Source organism: Stegostoma tigrinum, chromosome 2, assembly GCF_030684315.1.
Source record: "Stegostoma tigrinum isolate sSteTig4 chromosome 2, sSteTig4.hap1, whole genome shotgun sequence".
Lineage (NCBI taxonomy): Eukaryota > Metazoa > Chordata > Chondrichthyes > Orectolobiformes > Stegostomatidae > Stegostoma > Stegostoma tigrinum.
Genome location: NC_081355.1, coordinates 18,732,838 through 18,755,321, shown reverse-complemented (window position 1 = coordinate 18,755,321; position 22,484 = coordinate 18,732,838).

The window sequence follows — 22,484 nt, the reverse complement described above, 5'->3', positions numbered from 1 at the left end:
TTCTGAATGAAGCTCTCAAATTCTTCAATTGATCTTGCAGTAGCTTATGGGTTCATAATGAGTTAGGTCATCATGTTGGAGTGGGATGGGAATATTTTATATCTTTAAAGTTTTAGACATAATTGTTTTTAGAATTCTTAGTTGAAACTGTTAATTTCCAAGGACTGTATCTGATTGTAAAGACTAATGGCTCTGATGTTAATTGTTCTAGAAAATAAATCCCAGTCAATTCAGCTCTGAGGCGCAGAAAGGAGACAATTACGACTGGTGAATGGGTAGAGTGTGTCTACTATCCTAGATGGAATTCATTCCTACAATAAACACAAGAATATAGTGAAGAGTACAATGACAAAGAACCTATAATACATTCACCCAGTCTATGGTAGTATACCCTATTCAGGATTCCTGTCAAAAAGCTATATTTGATAACACCATTCAAAAAAGATTAACAGCATAAAACTTTTACTTGCAACTTTACTCATTAATAAATCAATAAATACAGAAAACAACAGAATGAAATCTCCCTTTGTATATTCTCTGTGTTCCTGTTTTTGTACACCCTTGTCTGTTGCTACAATCCAATTGTTTTTAAAGCTGAACCACAGATAGCTGAAACCTCATTATGGACTAGAAATTCAGTAAAATCCTTACTGAATTAGAATTTTTCAAACAATGTATATCATTTTTTTTAAATAGATCACATGATTGATGATCATGGGAAAGTGGCTCAGTGGTTAGCACTGCAACCTCATAGCACCAGGGACCCGGGTTCGATTCCAGCCTCAGGCAGCTGTCTGTGTGGAGTTTGCACATTCTCCCCGTGTCTGCGTGGGTTTCCTCTGGGTGCTCCGGTTTCCTCCCACAGTCCAAAGATGTGCAGGCTAGGTAGATTGGCCATGTTAAATTGCCCGTAGTGTTCAGGGATGTGTGGGTTATAGGGGGGTGGGTCTGGGTGGGATGCTCCAAAGGGCGGTGTGGACTTGTTGGGCCAGAGGGACTGTTTCCACACTGTAGGGAATCTAAAAAAAAGGCTTTTCTTCCTATTGAGAAGGTGGGGCTTTGCAAAATTAAAACGTTCATTTTCCATGGAAAAAAAACTAGAATGCTCTCAAGGACTACCTCAAGGCAAAATCTAACTTCAGGGTCAACAGAGTTTGACTTCTGTCTTACGAGCTACAACCCTAACAGTCTGTTATAGGTTATTGGAAGCTACCCACCACAGCAAAGAGCATGAGTAAGACATTTCTGAAGAAGAACAATCAGAAAGGTTCATTCAAATAGTCATTCCTTCTACACCAAAGAAAGCCATTAGGAAGGATCATTTAGCAAGTGAAAGGGACATAGCATTGGCACATTATTTGACTTTGGATATAAGTATGAAGTGATCGTTCCATGCTTGACATGTGACCAAGATTGTTGCTAATGTAGCAAAGTGCCTTATTAGCAATTCAGGTCCTCTTAAAAACTGAGTGCTTTAGTACTCCAACTTTACTATTTTCTATGCAATTAACCAAAACAGATCTCCAGTAAAGGAAAGGTCTTAAGAATCGCTGAGGTAATGATGTCCCAACAAAATAGAGTCAATGATTTATCTGGACTCATATCTACAATAGTAGCAATGTATTGGTTGGGAAAATAAGAAGCTTTTGCAATTAGAAAGAACAACATCTAACCTACAAATGGAGGGGAGAAACTGATAATGGTCATTTGATGCCTTGTGTAGCTGTCCCATTGTCATTAGCTAAAAGGATTTCGACAATTGATTGACACATTATAAGCTTCCAGATCCTAGGAATAGGGTAAACCAGCAAGTGCTTGGGGGCAGAGGTTCGTCTTCACCAAATGTCCCTTTTGTTCTTTGTCCAGAAGCTTTCTTCTCCAATTGGAAGGGGCACTAGATCAGGAGGAGGCAAGTTCAGTACAGAACTCTCAATCACTTCAGCTAGATGCTGTCTTCACAGCTTGTACAAAAATAACACATTCCATGCTAACAGACTGTTGTCCTCTGGTATGAGTCAAATATTCTTGATTGTCACACATATACTTCTTGTGTCTAATTAACGAATGTAACATGTCTAAACTTCTGCTTCTTCACAAACTCTAGAAACTATATGAAAATTGCCGCACAATTATATGATCATTAACTCCTAAAATCTAACAGCACCAAGCAAACAAAATCTGCAATTTGTCACATCTATCCAAAAGCTGTTCAGCTTTGCTTGATATCTGTAAAGAAGTATGTGGAGGCAAAGGATGTTGGACACACATGCAAGGTATCTGATTCCAAAGGCCAAGTCAGACTTCAGGTGACCAAGAATACCATGCAACCACACAACATTGGCAGCAGAGAAAGTGTTAGGAAAGTGCACACCAGCAACCTATGAGGATTAGAGTCAACAAAGCAAAGGCAAATAACAGACGACCAATTTTTCCATATTGTTAACCTCACACATCATCTTGACAGTATCAGTCAATCAAAAGATTTTCCAACCATTAATATCTTTTGAACTGAAAAAAAAACAGAATGAAACACTATAAAATCTAAAATTGACACAAGAGCTAATGTCAAAATATTACCACAATGCAAACTGAAAGAGATGTGCTTCAGCAAGAAGTGTGACATGATATTTTCTGAGATTGACTGACTCCCAGTGTATAACAATTCTCTATATTGGCAGAATCACACAGCAGTGCCAAAATAGAGAATTGTTATACACTGGGCAGCTTTTGTGCTCCTGAGATGCTGCTTGGCCTGCTGTGTTCATCCAGCTTCACACTTTGTTATCTTGGATTCTCCAACATCTGCAGTTCCCATTATCTCTGGCCAAAATAGAAGCTCAAATTGGCTTCCCACAATCTTCTACCTGGTAAATGTCAACAAGCCAACATCAGTAGAATCAGCCAAGAGAATCAGGCATAATAGTGGGAAAAGATAATTGCCTAAGGATGTACCAATAGTATATTAAAGAAGGACCCAAGAGAGTTCATTCAATTTGTTGATACAGAGACGAACTCAAAATATCATAACAGCCATTTTCCAGGCCAAAACAAACTCTATTTCAAAAAAGTTTTATGCCGGCATATCACCAGGGACATATGTTGAAAGCACAAGTTGGCTTACACCTTAATCTGTGCACTGGCAGAGATAAATCAGGATATTTAACTACTTGTGCAAAATATATACCAAGCCTCAGGTATCAACCCCAGCAGCAGAAGGAGTCTTCACATCCACACAATGCTCTATATACTCCTTGGACACTATTAGTAACAGCCCAATTCACAGCACAAGGAGAAGATTACATTCTTGCAATGGATTACTTCTCCAAATTTCACATTTTTTGACAATTTAGCAATGTGAGTGCAACTACCAATGATGAGCACTTTTGTTTTATTTGGAGCCCTGGCTCAGATGGTGTTTGAAAATAGGCTGCAGTTCACTAATGCACTGTTTCTAGACCTGTTTACTCAATGGGAAATGATGCATGTCATGTTGTTACCCCATTATCCACACTCAAATGGTCCAGCAGAAGGTAGAGTATATATAATGAAATCAATGATCAGTAACTATCAAGAAACAAAGCAATTTGCATGAGATAACAAAGTGTGAAGCTGGATGAACATAGCAGGCCAAGCAGCATCTCAGGAGCACATTATCACTGATACAATTTTAACCTCACTGCAAAGCCTCTTCCAGGGATGCCTAACCTGAAGAAGTTACCCTCCTCCCTCCGGAAAGCTTTTGTGCTCCTGAGATGCTGCTTGGCCTGCTGAGTTCATCCAGCTTCACACTTTGTTATCTCGGATTCTCCAGCATCTGCAGTTCCCATTATCACTGATACAATTTGCATGAGACTGCTGCTTTTATCTGTAACTCTGATGGCAAAGGGATTACCAGCAGAACTTATGATTGGAATGGCCTTGCCGAGCAATCAGTTGTCTAACTTTTCTGAGGCACAGGGCATTCTTCTTCAAAATCAGAGGAGAATAGAGGAGATACTTGATAAACGAGTAGATCATCATCATCATCATCACCATCATCACTGGCTGTTCCTTGCAGATGAGGACAACCCTCTTCCACTGCTAGGGTTAGTCTGCAGCTGGCAGTGCAGACCGATACAGTTATGGCAGGCTTTGTTACACTTGGGGCAGGTGGTAGTCACGGGAAGAGGTGGATGGGACATTGGTGTGGCAGTGTGCTTCTTTCTGTTTTCGCCTAGCAAACATGTCTGTGTGAGAATTATTTATCGTGGGGAAACAGCTGCACACCAGTTATCATATGTGCATAGCAGTGCAAAGTCTTCGTCCAGTGGCAAAAGGCAAGGGGGTGCTGTGCGTGAGGGGGCATGTGGTCCGAGACAGCTGGAGACCAGGCACTGCTATTTGACATTAGATTGCCTGTGGGGGAGTGCAGATAAACAGTTCAGCTTTGGGCAGGGCCTCATATTGAGTTCATGTGAGATCCAAATTGAGGAGAGTGGGAGGAGGGGAAGAGAACAAGGAGGGCAATGTAATGGCTACCATTGCGCTGATCATTCTCATTCCGCCCTTGTGAATCACTGAGCTCTGGGTGAGGGTTTGTAAGTTCACTGGGGTGAGGGTGGTGGGATAGTTTGTGCTAAAAAAAAAGCATTAAATTGCTTTGGGTATTTATAAAATCACTGAACTGATTGGCGAGTAGTTTATAAAATTCCTGAAATATTAGGAACTGCAGATGCTGGAGAATCTGAGATAACAAAGTGTAGAGCTGGATGAACACAGCAGGCCAAGCAGCATCTTAGGAGCACAAAAGCTGACGTTTTGGGCCTAGACCCTTCATCAGAAAAGGTGGATGGGGAGAGAGTTCTGAAATAAATTGGGAGAGAGGGGGAGGCAGGCCGAAGATAGATAGAGGAGAAGACAGGTGGAGAGGAGAGTATAGGTGTGGAGATAGGGATGGGATAGGTCAGTCTGGGGAGGACGGACAGGGCAAGGGGGCAGGATGACGTTAGAAGGCAGGAAATGGAGGTACGGCTTGAGGTGGGAGGAGGGGATAGGTGAGAGGAAGAACAGGTTAGGGAGGTGGGGACGAACTGGGCTGGTTTTGGGATGCAGTGAGGGGAGGGGAGATTTTGAAGCTGGCGAAATCCACATTGATACCATTGGGCAGCAGGGTTCCCAAGCAGAATATGAGTTGCTGCTCCTACAACCTACGGGTGGCATCATTATGGCACTGCAGGAAGCCCAGTATTGACATGTCGTCTAAAGAATGGGAGGGGGAGTTGAAATGGTTCGTGACTGGGAGGTGCAGTTGTTTATTGCGAACCAAGTGTAGGTGTTCTACAAAGCGGTCCCCAAGCCTCTGCTTGGTTTCCCCAATGTAGAAGAAGCCACACCATGTACAGCGGATGCAGTATACCACATTGGCAGATGTGCAGGTGAACATCTGCTTGATGTGGGAAATCATCTTGGGACCTGGGACGGGGGTGAGGGAGGGGGTGTTGGGGAAAGTGTAGCATTTCTTGCGGTTGCAGGGGGAAGTGCCAGGTGTAGTGGGGTTGGAGGGGAGTGTGGAATGGACAAGGGCGTCCCAGAGAGAGTGGTCTCTCCGGAAAGCAGAGAAGGGTGGAGATGGAAAAATGTCTTTAGTAGTGGGGCCGGATTGTAGATGGCGGAAGTGCTGGAGGATGGTGCGTTGTATCCAGAGGTTGGTAGTGTGGTATGTGAGGACTGGGGGATTCTCTTTTGGCAGTTATTGCAGGGAGGGGGTGTAAGGGATGAGTTGGGGGAAATGTGGAAGACATGGTCGAGGACGTTCTCGACCACCGCGGGGGGATGTTGCGGTACTTGAAGAATGAGGACATCTGGGATGTACAGAAGTGGAATGCCTCATCCTGGGAGCAGATGCGGCGGAGGCAAAGAAGTTGGGAATAGGGGATGGAAATTTTGCAGGAAGGTGGGTGGGAGGAGGTGTATTCTAGGTAGCTGTGGGAATCGGTGAGCTTGAAATGGACATTGGTTTCTAGGTGGTTTCCTGAGATGGAGACACCCTCCTCCCACCTCAAGCTGCACCTCCATTTCCTACCTCCTAACCTCATTCTGCCCCCTTGACCTGTCCGTCCTCCCCAGCTGACCTATCCCCTCCCTACCTCCCCAACTATACTCTCCTGTCTACCTATCTTCTCCTCTATCCATCTTTGGTCTGCCTCCCCCTCTCTCCCTATTTATTTCGGAATCCACTCACCATCCCTGTTTTCTGATGAAGCGTCTCGGCCCGAAACATCGGCTTTTGTGCTCCTAAGATGCTGCTTGGCCTGCTGTGTTCATCCAGCTCCACACTTTGTTATCTATAAAATTCCTGAGTTGGTAGGAGTTTATATAAGCACTGGGTTGGAAGGGTGTTATAAGATTATTAGGTTGTGAGTGTTTATAAAATCACAAGCTGAGTGGTAGTGTTTTACGAAACACTGGACTCTCAGATGTTATTAATGAAAAATAGACCCAAAATAGTGCCTAGGTTGAGACATTCCAAAACTACGCAATGGTCAGAGAGTGTGATTTAAAAATGCAAATATAATCTTTGGATACTAGCAAAGTCTTCTACCGTATATCACCAACCCACAACATTTAAAAATATTACAGATTGCTCTGCTGCAATGCAGCGGGCAACATTGCTCAGAAGAAACTGACTAGAGGAATCTCTCAGATCTAAAGAAATTCTCTAATAACACGTTGGTAGGAAGAAGTACAGAAAAGGAGCTGGAGAAAGGAATGCCAGGGAAAACCTGCCAAATGAGTGGCCAGAGATATGTCTCTAGGATTGGTCTCATTAGCCACACAAGGACACACAGGATGCATGGCCAGTAACATGAAATTTCCTAAATGATGAATCATACTCATTAGTGTGTGATGGCAATAACATTGCAAAGGAACAGAATCCAGATCAAACAGACACAAAAGAAGTGAGGAAAACCAGTGATAATGATGGCTCTGTGATGACGCAGAATAGCATTAACCAGCAGTAAGACAACCGATTTATCCACAAAAGAAACGCAGAGTGCACACTTCTGTAGATGAGTAAAATGATCACCTCAGGATGAGCTTTCAAAATTTCAAAATGTGTCATTGAAGATTGAAATGTTATTTTGATAGACTCTGTTTTACGTTTCTATAATTTTTGAATTGATAAGAAGTGTCTATGAACAACCATTTATATCTGTTTGTGCTAAGATTTTATCCTTTGGAAAGAGTGATGTTGTGTTATGTCTCTCTGTCAGTATGTCAGTGCATCATTAAGAGAAGTGCTTGTGACATCATCACTACACCGTGGCATATGAGCTGAAGGTATAATTATCTCATCCTCCATTGTATATCCCTTCACTTGAAGTAAGACTCTCTAATTGACCCTGGCACCTCTATTGTAAACTAATAGCTTAATAGTAGCCCAGACTCCCCTGTGTCTGAACAATAGAACATAGAACATAGAACAGTACAGCACAGAACAGGCCCTTCAGCCCACAATGTTGTGCCGACCATTGATCCTCATGTATGCACCCTCAAATTTCCGTGACCATATGCATGTCCAGCAGTCTCTTAAATGACCCCAATGACCTTGCTTCTACAACTGCTGCTGGCAACGCATTCCATGCTCTCACAACTCTCTGTGTAAAGAACCCGCCTCTGACATCCCCTCTATACTTTCCACCAACCAGCTTAAAACTATGACCCCTCGTGCTAGCCATTTCTGCCCTGGGAAATAGTCTCTGGCTAGCAACTCTATCTATGCCTCTCATTATCTTGTATACCTCAATTAGGTCCCCTCTCCTCCTCCTTTTCTCCAATGAAAAGAGACCAAGCTCAGTCAACCTCTCTTCATAAGATAAGCCCTCCAGTCCAGGCAGCATCCTGGTAAACCTCCTCTGAACCCTCTCCAAAGCATCCACATCTTTCCTATAATACGGCGACCAGAACTGGACGCAGTATTCCAAGTGCGGTCTAACCAAAGCTTTATAGAGCAATGCAGTGTTTGTATATAATAGTTCATTGTAATGTTGGATAATTCAAATCCAGAAGAGGCACTCTCAATTTTTTTCTGGGAGTTAACATAAGCACTGGTGCATTTGGAAAATCACCCAGTTCCTATTACCTGTAGACGCTCTCCTTGACTGAGCCAAGGGATTGGCTCCTCTGCCCATCCTTTTGGTCATTGTTCTGTAATGGATCACCTTCTCCTCCCAGACAGAGAGAGAGAGACAGGTTAGAATGCCAGTAACTGTCAATTTAGTTTGTAATGTCTTTACCACAACTGAAGACCAGTGAATTGTGGAGGCTGGGAGAGATATTTAAACAGCTGACATTGGAAGCTGTGTGTTTGTGAGATGTAACATAAGGGTGTTAGGAATAAGTGCTAGGCGTCAAGGAATGCTGCTCAGTGAGTGATGTTTGTGTGTTGTTCACTAAGTTGAGGGGATGTTGATGGTGTACTATGTGGCAGCTAAAATGAGTAGATGCATTTACTCTTCTGGGCTCCCTGGGAGATGTTATTAAACAATTTTTTAGCTCTCTCACCATGCCTTGGCGGTCATACATTGATTACTCCTTCAATCTGCTCCCATTCCTTTCAGAGGTCTAGTGCTTAGGCCTTCCTGTTTGCCCATCCACGCTACAAGTATGACTTCCTTTCCATTTCTCTGTATAGTATGCCCAACTGCATCATCAACATCAGGTTTTTTTTTTACCTTTCTATAAAACTTAAGCTGTTCCAGGTTTCTCACCGGAACCATCCTCCCCCACCCGTCCCAGTAGTTAATATCTAACAGCTTGCAGTGCTTTACCAAATCTTCCCTTGTATTTGAAGTATATTTTTCTAAACAGAAAGTTGTCTGGAGTACCAGTATTTTTTTTTCAAAGCTAATTCCGTCCACTGCAGTACTCTAGAGTGAGCCAGGTACAAAATGGTGTCTGGGGCACATTATAGGTGCTGATCATGGATACACCACAATCAAAGGTAGTCTAACAAATATGAAGCCTTATCCACTTTGTTCCAAGTGGGAATGGAAACCAGCCTAAAAATTGAGGTGAATTCTATGCCATGCAATTCTTTTTGCAAGGGAAAGGAATACAGCATGTGGTAATCATTGAAATTGGTATTTGACTCTACTACAATGCTATGTGCTCCTTTTATTACTGCTCTGGCATGCCAACATATGACTAGAGTGGGATGGTAGTTACCCATAGCTTGCTCTTGGGCTGTGATATGATGACAAGAATGTAATAGCAGTGAAGACCAGTCATAGGAAAACTGATTCAAGAAAGAATATTCCATTTGAATAATTATGACCCTCTGAAAAAGATTATCTTGAAAACTACTTTGGACGTCAGGAAACAAAGATTTTTGCATTACTTCTAGGGTAAGAATTTTTCTTTCTTTCAGTAGTATTATTCACTTTCACATTAATTTTATCATAAAGTTCATATGGAACAGAGAAAGAAACTTGATTGACTTTATCAGAAAGTTGTCAACCAACAACAATGGAATTAACTTTCAGACTATGATCTACGTAGTTCTCTTTAGTAAAGACTTATGTCAATTTGGAATAACTTACACAATCTTATCAAGGATTTTGAAGCAGTGTAGCAGCTGCTAAACCATTAATGCCATTTTATTTATTCTATGATCTAGTCAGATCCCTCTACCTGGCCTGTAAAAGGCAAAGCTTTCTTTACCAGCTGGGTGTTGTTCTGTGGGTAATGGGACCTGAAATCTTGTTCTTTCCAAACATTCTACAGCATTGCATGAATATTCCGTGTTGTGCACATTTTCCTGTCTGTAAAGATCTACTGGAATTAATTATTCATTACAGGCCAGAAAGTTTTTACCAGCTTGTTGTATTCCATGGTTTGTCAGAGTTGCATGGGAGCTATCTCTCCATGGTCTAATGCCTAAGTAGACCGTTAGTTGTATCACTTCCAGCATTGAACTATTGCTGAGTTTCAGGTGCTCCATATTGCTTGTTCCAGCTATTCTTAGAATGAAAGTAGAATTAACCCATTTCTCCACAGACATGGCTGTGTAAAACGTTCTACCCATTTTGACTCATATTGAGTAAAAGATTCGATAACAACATTACAAATTCTCAACCAATCTGGGTTAAAAATTAAAATTCATGTTTCAGTCTCCATATCTCATCCAGAAGAAGTCAATGTCATCTTGAAGACTAGAGCTAGACTGATAGTGAACAACTCACGCAATGTGTTTTGCTACTTTAACTATAGGTTCTCTGAAAGTAATGCTGAATTGACAGGTAGATTTGGAACAATTCCTCAGGTTTTAATTTCCTGTTCCTACAAACTAGTTCAAACTTGCAAACCTCAAGAATATCAGTTTAATTACATTTATCTTTCAGGAGCTGAGATGGTTTATGATGGAATTAAGGACAGGGCTTCATAAATGTGATAATAATAAAGTGTTTTTGAAATGTCACTTTATATACAGATTAGAGTCATGGGATAATGTGGATAAGTACATCGAGATAATCTGAGGTGATGGAGGGTCTGAGAAATTCCTTGATATTCACTTCAATCAAAGATTGCTTCTTAACATTCCTGTTCCTGTGAGATGCCATGAAGGAGCCTTGGATTGGAAAGAAGTGGATAAGATATTTTTTCTCTTTCAGTCCTAATGCACAAAACACTCAGAACAGCAGTGACCGTTCAAGGCATACAGTGATGCATGTAATAACATCTACTATGTTTGCTTGCATTTCTGATAGCCACGGCAAAAAAATGAGTTCTACAATTTTCAAGACTTAATTCGTGATTTCAGAGACAATCTCACCCTTTTGCAGCTTCTGAAGTAGATTCTGCTTCTGTTGAATTATTCCAACTAATTGAACTTTTTTTTTTCCTCTGCTAAACTCTTTTAATGCAATCCTGTAAAAGAAATAAGAATCAGCAAAGCTGACCATTTCCTCCTGGTTGCTGAGACCAGTCTCTTGTTCCCCATCTTGGTTGTGTGTTTCTGCAGATTGAGAGGTGACAAGAAAGTGGTTCACTGAAGTGGCACTGAAAGCTAATGGCATTGAGTGTCATTTCCCTGCAAACATTTCTGCAGGCCAGGCTGAGAATGATGGGCAAAAAGGGAGATGATTGAATGTCTTACCTCACATCTCACCCAGAAGCACAAAAATAGAATCATTTAAGGTTTAACACTGAAGGCAACTATTTATGCCATTGTGCCTTCTCAATATGTAGTGACAGCAACATAAAAGCTTTGTATTGCAATGAGGTGATGATGAGATGGCTCAGAATTCAGGTTATCTATTTAAAGATACAGTACATCAGGATTCAGATCAAATGGCTATGGATTTTTGGCAGGTGTTGTAATGTTACACATCATTTCATATTTTCTGGGTTCTTTTACCACAAAAGTGTTACAGTGCAGAAGGCCATTCTGCTCATCTAATCTGCAATGGCTCTCCAAATGATTTTGATTTGATTTGATTTACTACTGTCACATGTACTGAGATATGGAGATAACTATCACTTTTTGTGCTATCCAGACAAATCATACCTTACATATATACATCAGGGTAATAGGAGAGAATTGCAGAATGCAGCATTAGAACCACAGAAGGTGCAGAGAAAGATCAACTCCAACATATAAGACTCCCTTTCATGAATCTGTTGGTTGGTATATCTTTTCAAACTATCTTCTGCCTTATGGAGGATGGTGGGAGAGAGTATCACTAGGGTGGTGGGGGTGAGGGTGGGAGGACGTGAGGAGGAGTGTGTGGTGGGGGGAGCTTTGATTAAGTTGGCTGCTTTCCTGATACAACGGGAAGTATAAGTGGAGTCAGTGGAAGGTAGGCTGGTTTGCGTGATGGACTGGGGTTGCATTCACAATTTTCTGTAATTTCTCGTCATTTTGAGCAGAGCAGTTGCCATACCAAGCTGCGCTGCATTTGGATTGGATGCTTTTTATGGTGCATCTATAAAAATTGGTTAGAGTTGTTATAGACATGCTGAACTTCTTCATCCTTTTGAAGAAGTAAAGGCTTTGGTGTCCTTTCAATAACAGTTATGGCTTGGTGCACATTGTTTCTACTTAAATAATTATCCAATGTCCTCTTGAATGCCTCAATTGAACATGCCACCACCCCACTTCAGACAGTGAATTCTAGACCCAATCACTTGCTGTGAGATTTCTTTTCTCTCAAATTAAGTTTGCTTCTTTTGCAATTCACTTTAGAAGTATACCCTCTCGTTCTTGGATATAGTAAGAACTGCTGATGTTGGAGTCTGAGATAACACGGTGTGGAACTGGAGGAACGCAGCAGGCCAGGCAGCATCAGAGGAGCAGGAAAGCTGGCATTTTGGGTTGGGACCCTTCTCTCATTCTTGATTGTTTTATGAGTGAACACAGCTTCTCCCTTTGCCTAGAAATAAAGCAGACACATGACAGATGAGGTACAGAAAGTCTTTCTTATAAGACAAATAAACCCTACCAAGAATTGTTACATAGATAGAAGAAAGTCACATTTAGACAAAAAGAAGATGATGTTCGGGCCCGGATTAATAATAAATGGAAATTCTTACAAAAATGCTCTGTAACAGTGAGTAAAGAGAATTAGATGCTGGGTTGGCCAATATTAAACTAAATAGTGAGATACTCATGTTCCTTTATGAATCACTGGTGTGACCATTCATTGAATATTTTCTTCTGTTCTGCCCATCACAGTATAATAAAGATATAAGAGCATGAGGAAAAGGGGCAGAAGTGGGATTTCATGCCAGGACTTTGAGGTTATTGAAATGATACAGAGGACAGTAACCAGAATGGTCAAAGCAAAGGATGGTTTGGATCATGAAAAACAATTACATTCAGTGGATATGTTCTCAATAGAATATAATAGTTTGTAGATAGTGTATTTGCATTATTAGCTATTTCTAGCCTCTTGTGCACCCCCAGCTTTAACTACCTATGATGGGCAGTCATATCCTCAATTGCCCTAAGCCTGCTTCAAACTCTGGAAATCCCTTCCAAAACGTCTTTACCACAAGTGTCTCTCTGCTGCTTTAAGATGCTTCATAAACAATTAAGTGATTGCTCATCTGACTTTAAGTGTCTTCATTTGGCACTGTTTTAAATTTTGTTTGATGAAAGTCTTGTGAAGAATTTTGAGAATTTTTCAAAGAACTCAGGAAGGCTGAAGACACAGAGGCCCCTTTTGAACTGTACAACCTTGTTAACATTCTCTGACTCCCATTTCCTGGCTAGAAGCAGCGCTGTTGGCTGAACAAATGAAAATCCAAGCAACAAAATTCTCGAAATCTGAATGAGAACGTAAGTAAATGAGAAGTATGTGCAGAAGTAGGCCATTTGGCCCCTTGTGTTTGCTCCCCCATTGTGTGAAATCATGGCTGGCATGATGAGAGCTTCAACATCACTTTCCTGTTAGAAGGACTGCACCAATCCTTCCCCAACACTGAAATCTTCAAATCCCTTGAGGAACAAAAATCCATCTAAAATAGTTTAAGGTGAGATGGGAAAGATTTAAAAGGGATCTAAGAGGCTAACTTTTTCATGCAGAGGGTGGTGTGGGTATGGAATGAGCTGCCAGAGGAAGTGACGAAGACTGGTACAATTACAACATTTAAAAGGCATCTGAGTGAGCACATGATTAGAAAGGGTTTAGAGGGATAGGAAACAAATGCTGGCAAATTGGACTAATTCATTTAGGATACCTGATCAGCATGGACATGTTGGACCAAAGGGTTAGTTTCCATACTGTACAACTCTATGACTCTCTAACCTTGAATATATTCAACAATCCAGTTTCTGCAGTTTTCTGGGGAAGAGAATTTCATCTCTAAGAGAAGTAAGTTGTTAGAATTTCCATCTTAAATGGGAGACACCTAATTTTTAACCATGTTACCTAGTATCTACTCCCCCACAAGGAGAAATGTCCTCCCAGCATCCACCCTATCAAGTATCCTCAGGATCTCTTATGTTTCAATGAGATCACCTTTCATTTGTCAAAGCTCCAAAGAAGGCGAGCTGAAAACATGTGATTTAATCAACGGGTTTTAAACAACAACCTTCATTTTGTTAAAATATAAACAAAATGAAACACCCCAAGAAACCTGGAAGGATTTTTTAAAACAAAATTCAGCACCGAACAACATTGTAAGATATTAAGGCTGGTGAGCAATAGCTTGGTCAAAGTGGCAGGTTTTTAAGGAGACTTTTATAAGGGAAAAGTTGAGTGAGGTTTTGCAATTGTTTTATAAATCCAGAGGCTCTGAAAACTGATGATGCAATTAGAATCAGGATGATCAAGAAGCCATGGAGGAATTGTAATTGTATTGTATGGGTTTAGAATTGGCCCACTTCTCAACTGAGCGCAGAGATGATGGGAGAGCAGGATTTAATGAGAGTTAGGATCCAGTCACAGAATTTTGAATGACTAGTGGTCATATGAATCTTGTAGATCAAGTACTTTTGATCAAAACTTATTGCCTGTTACTTGGTGATGCCATAAAAATGTCACTGCATTAAACTGATCAGACCTTTGGTCATAATTCTGTTTATAATTCACTTCAGATTAGCCTTCATGTAGATAATAAATTGTTTACATACACGATACATTTTCTGTACTGGCTAAGCAAACTTATAAGATCAAACTATGAAAGCAATGTGATTAGATTAATTCCCCTGTTTTAAATCCATAGCAGTTCCACATTGCCAAAATATTGGAATGAAATAAAATAAAGAAAATAAATTTGTTCTAAGTATTAATACAGAACATTATTTGAATTGTATATGCACAAATATCCAAAGTTTAGATGATTTTACTTGTAAATATGTGAGCTTTCGAAAATGTATTTCAAATATATTGTAATATTACTCTTTAAAATGAAATTACTTTCAGTTGCTTGCAAAATAAAATGACAAGAAATGCACAGTTATTTGTGCTTTTATGTGGCCTCGGGATATGTCAAAGTGCTTCACAGCTAATGAAATATTTTCGAGTTGCAGTATCTGTTGTAATGTTGAAAATTCTGGAGCTAATTTACACGTAGTTAGCTCCTGCAAGCAGCAATGTAATAATGACCAGATAGTGATCGTCAAGGATTGATTGTTGGTGAGGACACTGCTAACAACTCCACTACTCTCCCTTGACATACTGCCATGGGGCACCTGAGGGACAATTAGGCTGTGTATTCAATTTCTTATCTGAAAGATGGCACCTCAAAAGACCCTGAGTCTTGCCGTGAAGTGCCTGCCTAGAATGAGCAGTTTTTTTTCTCCCTAAAACTCCTATAACTTCCTGCTGAGTAGCTCACACCAACTTCCTGGAGATTTACCTTCAGTTTTAGAAGATACCAATGTTGTCAGCTTTAGGTGAGATTCAGGTCCAGTTAAGATGAAGGTTGATGTTCTGACTTCTGAGGATGGGTCACCGGGCTCAGTATGTTAACTCTGTTTTTTTTCCTTCACAGGTGCTGCCAGACCTGCTGAGCTTTTCCAGCAACCTTGTTTACATTTCTGATTTACAGCATTTTTTTATTTAGTTCTTTCAGTTTTTATTTGGCTTTATTGAGATGTGCGACAAGTAGAAATTCATGCTCTCGGTGAGGTGTGGTTATCTGGAAGCAGCCCCATTGTGTGTTAGGTCATTCGAATACCTGGGCATGCAGCCTGTTGTAATCTCAAGTTTTAACAATATTTCAAATAGGGCGAGAGCTTTTAATTTTGACTTAGATTAGAAAATTGAAAATTAAAGAAATTCAAAGGGAAACTTTCAAGTTGGAGGGATCAGTGAAAAGTAACCCCCACAATTACTCTATGTTGAGAATACATGCCAAACAGTGGCAAAGTGTCATTTTTTTTGTCAAATTTCACAGAGGGATTCCTTCCATGAGGCTAAAGAGATTTTCTTGCACTAACATCTCAAACTCATTAACTACCTTCCACGCCCCTGTGGTACTCAACTCGTCCAGCACTAGCCTGAATCTCCAGTCACTGTTACTGGAAATGTTTAATTACTGCTGGAAGTTCCTAGGATCCCTGGTGCTGGACTATCTTTAGCTGAGCACCTGCTTGGGCGTTGTGAGTCAGAATTGCCTTAGTGGGGGTCATGTTGACAACATTTTCCTTGGGCAATGAATAAGTACAAAAATTAATGTAAGGACCTGGAGGTCCTGCTGTACATGGTGGCTCAGAGGTGTACTGTCCAATTCTGATAGGACCAGCAGAGAAGACCATGACACCAGACCCTACCAGGCTGGCTTGAGGTTACCACCTGGGTCAACATAATCTCAACTGCCTGGAGGAAGATGCAGCGATGGAGGAAGCGGTTGAGTGACCGTCTCCACCTCACCAGAGTAAGTGTCACCATTTTCTCTCTGCTATCCTCATACTATCTCTGTCAAGTAGACACCTCCAAGCAAGGCTCATGCTCTACTACTCTCACTGTTGTATGCACCACCTTCCCTCACTCACACTCTCCCACCCAATTCTTCCACGCTACTAAGTCTGCATTGCCTCACCTGGTACACCTTGCCTCCGTTACCCACCTCCACTTGCACTGAAAGCTTGAAGAAGTAGTGAGAAGCAATGCAGGAATGAATACCCAATACCCTGCATTTGATTTGCACAGCGGATATGTCATTTTGACAAACACAGTAACATTTTTTTGCATTCATACACCTGCGATGGAAAGTGCATTAATTATCAAAGTGAGCCATATTGTAGAAAAATGTAAGCAGCAGTTTAGCATTTTAAATTAATTTCATTAATAGGAGTTTCCCCCGAGGTCCTAAATTCAGCAAAGACATGTTTATTACTTTGAAAACTCGCACTTCGATACCCTGTCAGTGTAAATTACAACGATGGAAATATTCTTCACTCCAGAGACCCCACTTCAGCTGATGCATTTGTCTCTCACTCTCAATGGTTTTTATTATTATATGAAATCATTAAAATTATTTACTCTGCATTGATTGAAGTGCAGAATTATAGCCCAGTCTCTGGTTTGGAAAGAATGGAAAATGGCAAGAATTAGAAGGCAATCAAGTTCTCTCAGTGATTCGCCTTGAACAACAAATTTTAAATCCAACCCACTTTGGCTCCATGCTGCACTAAAATGGATCGTGTTTCAAATTTAGTCGTAGAAATAGACAAATTGATTTGCAGCAGTCATGTTGGAAATCATCCCAAAGCTAATTTTTAAAAAAAATTACTGGGGCTTCTGGCAAAGTAATAAAACAAGAAACTTCTAAAATAATCTTCAATTTGCTTTGTTTTACATGCACTAAAAGTAAAAAAGGGAACAAAGTATTATTTTACTTATTATTGGATTTAAAATAAATAGTTTTCTTCCATTGCGCCAGGTGACCTGTCCACTTAGAGGGTACCTGAGTGATTTATGGCGGCTCTTTCATGCCTGTGAGAGACCTATAACTCATTGTTGTCATCAGCACAAAATGAGTTATGAGATTCCTTCACTCAAGTAAGCGAGTCCCTGGAGGCCATTGTCGACAGAGAGATGTTCTAATTTATTTAAGGGGCACACCATTGTTATTGGCACACCAATGCCAACTGTTGGCTAGAAACAATCAGTCTCTTTCTGATTTCTGAACAATTTTCCATGATTCTTCATTGACAGTTAAATTATCCACTCTCCAAACTAAGATTGGAAAATCTGCAGTATGTTTAAATGTTGTTAAATTCCCTCTCTGGGTCTGGATGTTGCCATCAAGGCCAGCATTTTAAGGTTCCCTTGAGAAGGTTGTAGCTGAACCATTTTCTTAAGCCACCTGATGCTATTGGACTTCAGGATTTTGACTCAGTGACGATAAAGGAGTGGTCCAATATAATTTGTGATGACGCAGGCAGGAAAATGTTTACTTAGTACACATTGGGAAAGAAGTGCTAACAAGAAGTGGAGATGAGTGGAAAATCAACGGGGGAGCTTATAATGAACCCAGTGATTTGCTTATCCCAGCTTCTATTCTTCTCTCTGAATGTTGGACTCTGCTAACACATAAAGGCCATAGATCTCACAGCTGAGTACCGACTTCTCACAGTGTCATTAATTGCCCTTGAGAGAATGGTTATAGATTTGAGGCCCTCATTCATAGACTAGAACTTTACTATCCAAATACTGAGACCAATCGGAGTTCCCTAAAGTGCTGCCAACTAAAATCAACAAGCTTCGTAGAGGTTGAACATTGAGCCAAACCTGTATGTTTCAGTAACACATGACATGTTGGGGTCTTTCACTTTCAATAACAGCAGCAACTGGGCCTGTGTTACATTGGTAGCCTGTTCAGATATCCAGCCTGTTTCTCTCTTCGATTGACTTCAGTGGAAAGGAAATTTGTAAGAAGTGTTGCATGACCAGTGAATCTCCTTCCAAGCAATTTGTTCTACTGCCAGGAATTGAAAATCTGTCAAAATTACATTCAAAAGCACCATGGGAAACCTCAAATAAATACAGAAACAGCTGAAGAAACTCAGCAGGCCTCACAGCATCTGTAGAGATAGAAACAGATAATATTTTGAATCTAGTTTGACTCTGTTTTACAAATTCAAGGTCATACTGGACTTGATCATGTTTACTCTATTTTTCTCTCCACAGATGCTCAGACATGCTGAAATTCTCCGAACGTTTCTATATTTTCCTAGATTGCCAGCATCTGCAGTGTAAGGGAACAGTCCCTCTTCCACTGCTACATTGACACTATCCCCCACCTCTTCCTCTGCTGCATCAATGACTGTATCGGCACTGCCTCATGCTCCTATGAGGAGCTCGAGCAGTTAATCAACTTTACCAACACCTTCTAGCTCAACCACAAGCTCAGCTGAACCACCTCTGATATGTCTCTCTCCTTCCTGGACCATTCTCTCAATCTCTGGTGACCGCCTGAAAACTGACATCTATTTCAAGCCTACCGACTCCCGCAGCTACCTATACTACACCCCCTCTCACCTACCCTCCTGCAAGAATGTGACACCCTACTCCCAATTCCTCCATATCTGTCACGCCTGCTCCCAAGACGAGGCGTTCCACTCCCAAAAATCCCAGATGCCCTCGTATTTCAAGGAATACAACTTGCCCTCTTCAGTGATTGAAAATACTCTCAACCACATCTCTTATGTTTCCCTCACCTGTGCCATCAAATCCCCTCCCCCAACAAAAACAAAGACAGAACTCCCCTTGTCCTCGCGTATCATCCCATTAACCTCTGTATCCAATGTGTCATTCTCGACCACTTCTGCCACCTGCAATCTGACCCTACTACGAAGGATATATTTCCCTCCCCACCCCAATCTACCTTCCAGAGGGATTGCTCTCTCTGAAACTCCATTGTCCTCTCTACATTCCCCACTAAACCCCACCATTCCCGGCACCTTTCCCTGCAACCGCAGGAAGTACTAACCTCCTTCCTTCCGCATTAGGCAGAGGTTCACCAGCACATCCATCAATATGGTCTATTGCATCCGCTGCTCCCAATGTGGCCTCCTCTGCATTGGTGGGACCAAGCGGAAGCTTGGAGACTGTTTGCAACAAACGACAACACCCTTCAGTCACTAACCGCCCCCACTCCCTGGATGACATGTCTATCCTGGGCCTCCTCCAGGATCACAATGACATCACCCACAAACTGGAGGATCAGCACCTCATATTCTGCCTTGGGAGCCTAAAGCCCAACAGCCTAAACGTGGATTTTACCAGTTTCAAAATCTCCCAACCCCCGCCCGGGCTCATCCCATGACCAACCCTCCCTCTCATCTCTGCCTCCTTGACTTGACACACCTGTCCATCTTCTCTCCCACCTAGCCTCTCCACCACATCACTGAACAATCCCCACCACCTACGCTCACTTATCACCATTTCCCCTACATTCCCAGTCTCACCCCTCCTCTCTCTATTTATTTCAGAGCTGCCTACCCCTCTCCCATTTCTGAAGAAGGGTCCCGACTCAAAACATCAGCTTTCCTGCTCCTCTGATGCTGCCTGGCCTGCTATGTTCATCCAGCCCCTTACTGTGCTATCACTGTCTCCAGCATTGGCAGTTCTTACTATCCTTGAGCATCTGCAGTATTTTGCTTTTATGGAAAACCTAATTGCTGATAAACACTACCCAAAACTTTCATGCAAGGTCTGTACTCCTGTTCATGGTGAATTCAGCTATAAATTCCTTTTATTCTCATATTTTATTCCTTTTATAGCATACCTTTTTTTTCAGCCCCTGGTTAATTCAATTCACTACCTCTAAAGATACTTGTTTTGCTAAGAAAAGGTCACAAGGGTAAGAGTGAAAGATAGGGTCGATCAAAGCACTCAGTGGGCGATGCTAATTTTAGGGTTCAAACAGCTTGTGTTCTGTGCAGGTTGTTAGACCGGACAATTATCTTAATGGAGTTCTCATAAGCTATCAAACAGCAGCAACTGAATAACCGAAACAGCATGAAGTAGTTTGTATTTTATAAGAGTTTAATTAACAATCAGCAATAATTGTTTGAATAGTAAATGGAAAAGAAAAATAGTTGAGATATAAAATGGGCACCTGTTTTGTTATTGCTCATAATGAGTTATATTCCTTCAATATATTATGTTTTCATAGAACCCGTACAGTATGGAAACAGGCCCTTTGGCCCAACAAGCCCACGCCATCCCTCCCAGACCCAACTCCCTATAAACCCACCTAATCTACACATCCCTGAACACTACAGGGAATTTAGTACAGCCAATCCACTTAGTTCGCACATCTTTGGACTATGCGAGGAAACCAGAGCATCCAGAGGAAACCCATTGCAGACACAAGGAGAATGTACAAACTTCACGCAGACAGTCACCCGAGCCTGGAATTGAACCCAGGTCCCTGGTATTGTAAGGTAGCATGCTAACCACTGAGCCGTCATGCCACATTACTGAAACAAAGCTCTAATAGCTAATCTTATTTTAAATAATAGCTGATGGAATGACAATGGTCCTCAGTCTTGCTGGGCTAAGCAGGAGTGGGGCGGGGGGGGGGAGGCGGTGGGAACAGCAGACTTCCATGGCTAAGGAAGAAAGAAGCAGAGTTCCATCTCCTGGCTATTGCCTATTGATCCTTTTTTCAGAAGCCGTACATTTAAGTTATAACTAGATCAACTTTTGCTACGATTTCGAAGAAGCCTTCATGAGTATTTGCTGAAGTGACCAGTTGTCTCAAATTGTTAGTTGAGTGAAGCAAACAGACTATGGGACCTATGAGCTGCAGGAAACACAAGGAGAACATTGATTACAGAATGAAAAAAACAAGAGGAACAATCATTATCTTGCACTGTCTACTGCTAATTTCTAACAAGGTTTTCCAGAAACAAATCCATGATCTGATTTGAAATGAGTCATATTTCATGGTCTGTTGGGTATATTTTGCACTCATGTTCTGACTCTTAATCACGTAGCCTTAGATTAAATACTATAAACTTCAGAACCTTAACCCAGGCCATGGTGTTGCTTGGCAACCAGTGCTAGGTTGAGTGCACTCAAGAGTTTGATTTGAAAGTTAATAACGTTTGGCCAAAGTCAGCCCAATTTCTGTTTGCTGACCTGTCTTTATATAATAGCTCTATTCAATATTCAGTTGAATTCACAGAGGGTATTTGGAGAACACTTGCAGAATCTATCAGTAAAGGTGGGTCTAAGTGCTCTTCTACTACTGCCCTCCATCTCCATCATTAGTAACCACGCCGTCCACTATTTAGATCCCAAGGCTTGCTGTACTTCCTCTAAATATATCTCTCTTGTCTTTAAAATAGGGCTTGAATTGAAAGCATCTGATCAGCTCATTGTGTTTTCTCACTTACCTTCACTGAGAGAATTGCCATCAGAGATCACCCTTGTTCCAGCCCTGAATGCCCATCTTTCTTTATTTTATCATCAATCTTCCTTCCAATCTTCTTCAGGCTCATCTTCTCCATGAGATTCACCTTCCTGCTCCCTGGAAAAACTGACAACCAAGTTCCCATCCCAATTCCCCAGTTCTGGGGAAGGGTCACCAGATCTGAAATGTCAACTCTGATTTTTTTCTTCACAGGTGCTACCAGGCCTGCTGAGCTTTTCCAGCAACATCCCACTTCCCATATGAGACAATATTGTTTTCTCTCTTCACTCATCACTCAGATCCTTCTGCTAAATCTGCTGTTATCATTACATTTCTCAAAAAGCCTAAATTTAACTCCTTTGCCCTTATAACTGTTGTCCTATTTCTGCCCTTCCTTTTCTCTCCAAATTCTTTGGATGCACTAATTTCCCTGAAACTCCAAGCAACAATATGCATCTATCTTTACCAGAACACAGTAGAATTTTCTCTTCAGCTATAAAGTGTGGTGTCAAGTGTGTTAAGTGGTGGCCACCCGAATGATGAGAAAACTCATTTGGTGCTTGCCAATCAGTTCATTGAAAGTTGGTAGATGAGAAACATGCCGTCTCTCACAGGCCTATCACAGG